The following is a 2,721-nucleotide window of genomic DNA, read 5'->3' as shown; positions in this document are numbered from 1 at the left end:
GTTGGGGAGGAGCAGATCTCGAATACATGCTAAGTTTCCAAGTTGCATACTTTGTTGCATATTCTTGTGGATAAATTTTCTAAAATTCTCAAACATTCCATCATCATCTTGGTTAGATCCTTGATCACTTTCCATAATAACTTCTCTAGATTCTATCACTTTTTGTTTACTACCCCTTTCTTGCAGATCCTGTATCATCAAGACCTCTTCTACCTTAGGTTTGTACGTTGCCAGATCAGTCTCTAAAAATAGGACTTTATTGTCTTCTCCATACTTGGTTATCATAAGTCTCAATCTAGGAGTACTGTCGATTTTGATCTGGTTTGGAACTCCTCTCCAGGGTAGCCACATATGTGCAAAGTCTGTTGATACATATCCATTCAACTTTCAGGACCAATCTCTACTCAGGAGCATACCATATGTGTAAGGTATATCCACAACTGATATGTCAATGAAGTTTTGGACTCTTGGGTCTTCTGCTAACTGCATGTAGATATTGTTCAATTCTCTCGTGACTGGAACTTCTGTCTTGTCCAACAGAGTGACCTTCCTTCGGGTGGGTGCAGGAGTTATACCTAATTTCTAACAGACGACCAGGGGCATTACATTACTAGAAGTTCCTGAGTCATATGGACAGTTGTGCAATAGTTTTCTAAAAATTCCAACTGATAGCAAGGGGCTGGCTCATCTTTTTCTTGACAAAGAATTGAGGATTCCTCATCATGTTCTTGATTCTTTACTTCATTGACCTTTGGATTGCCATCCTTTTCTGAAGTTTCTTCCTTTGGATTTTCCACTTTCTTTGAGGACTTCCCTTTCTTTATCGCATCCTTCTTAGTAGCAATCCCTTTCTCGGGAAGAATCTCACTTGAAGTGAGGCTTTCTTTGACGGTGGGTTGGATTTTCTTAACATCGCCTCTTTTAAGTAACACCTTTCCTTCCAACATATCCTCCTTTTTGGCTAGAAAGGATAACGTCCGGACCATACATTCGTCCTCCTTTGACTACTTCTTGCTATCAACTTCATCTTGAATCACATTGATAGTGTCTTGAGTGTTATTGGATGCTTCTTTGGAAGTATTTTGACTATTTGGCCTCACTGCACTTGTGTCATTCAGGCTATTGATCACGGTGTCTTTAATTTCTGATACTTTTAACAACTCATAGAGCGGCAAGCTAATCTTAACCCTTTTGAGTTATTCCAACACAAGCATAGAAAGCCTTTTCATTTCATCCCTTGGAGGAGGAGGAGTATTCCTTTGTCTATACTCTTGTGCATCTTGTGGATAATTTGGAGTATTACTGGCCTTTGGATCTGGAGGAGTAGAGAAATTGTTAGGAGGAATAAATTTTGTCAGAGGTTCTTGATTTCTCTGATTTCTTTGGTATACCCTCTGACCTACACCTCCCGAGGATTGGTGGAATACTTCTTTTATTCCTTCAACCAAGACATTATTATTCAAGGGCGGGAAATAATATTTTGAGTCTTTAATAGGTTCATTTGTTGAAGTAGGTGGGAATTGAGAACCAAGAGGTTGTTAGGAATCCCACAGATACTGAGAGGGGGGGGGGGGGGGTGAATCAGTATCTAATCGGTATATAGAATTTCTTGACTTAAAACATGCAGAACATAATAAAATAGTGTACCGGTATGCAAGAAATAATGCAATAAACAGAATCAAGAACATCCACATGAAAAGCACACCATAACACAAGGTTTTAATGAGGAAACCTGGTGTGGGAAAAACCTCGGTGGGATTTGTGACCCACAATATTCACTCACTGGCCAATAAGAGAATATTACTTACAATAGGGGCCTGCACATGCAGGAAGGCCAACTGCCTAGAGCTCACCACTCAATGGGAAGTCTCACTGACTTACAATGAGGATTATACAAATCCAATATCTTGTACTGCTTTACAATAACATCTTCAATGCCTGATCCAGTATCGGTTGCTGCTCTGCTGCTTACATAAACCCCTTAACCTATATTTCGCATAATAGGTCTGCCTAATATTTTTCCTTAATGCTTACATCTCTTTTCTCAAATGTCTACAATGATCTCTTTTATATATAAGAGTCATTTTACAATTTTCCAAGTCGGCTTACAAATTTTTTCAATAATAAACAAAATATAATATAACAAAATCCTGTCGGCCTCTGTGTCAGTATACTTCCTTTCTTCTATGTCGGTGCTGGTATACTTCTTGAGTGCCGGTGCGGAGTGTGATCTGTTGATGCGGGTATAATACCTTTTCCGGTGCCATAGGATTGCAAGGTTGCCATCAATGACAAAACCTTCAATCACATACAATGTCTCATTGGAGTGTGCATATGCCAACAATCTCCCCCTTTGGCATTGATGGCAACACTCATGAGAAATTTCAAAAGATGTATCCAAAAAAAATGTTAAATCCAAAAATGTTACCAAAAATGTGTGAGCTCCCCCTAAGCATATGATTCCTGTGATTTGAATTTTCTCATCCCACTACTCCCCCTTTGGCATCAATGACAAAGGTTGTTAAGATGTCAGTAGAGTTTGTAGTTTCAACCTTGTAACTGGGTGGTTACAATTTGAAAAAGATCTCCCAAAATCAAGTTTATACTATCCATAAACTTTTTGCTATCCTTTATTGATGTCTCTGTTCTCTTCACTGTACCAGTGAGATGCTGCAAATGCTCTGTCGGTGTTTTCTTTCCCTGTATTAGTGCCTCAGATAC

Source organism: Cryptomeria japonica, chromosome 5 (assembly GCF_030272615.1).
Source record: "Cryptomeria japonica chromosome 5, Sugi_1.0, whole genome shotgun sequence".
Taxonomy (NCBI): domain Eukaryota; kingdom Viridiplantae; phylum Streptophyta; class Pinopsida; order Cupressales; family Cupressaceae; genus Cryptomeria; species Cryptomeria japonica.
This window is presented reverse-complemented; position numbering follows the sequence as displayed.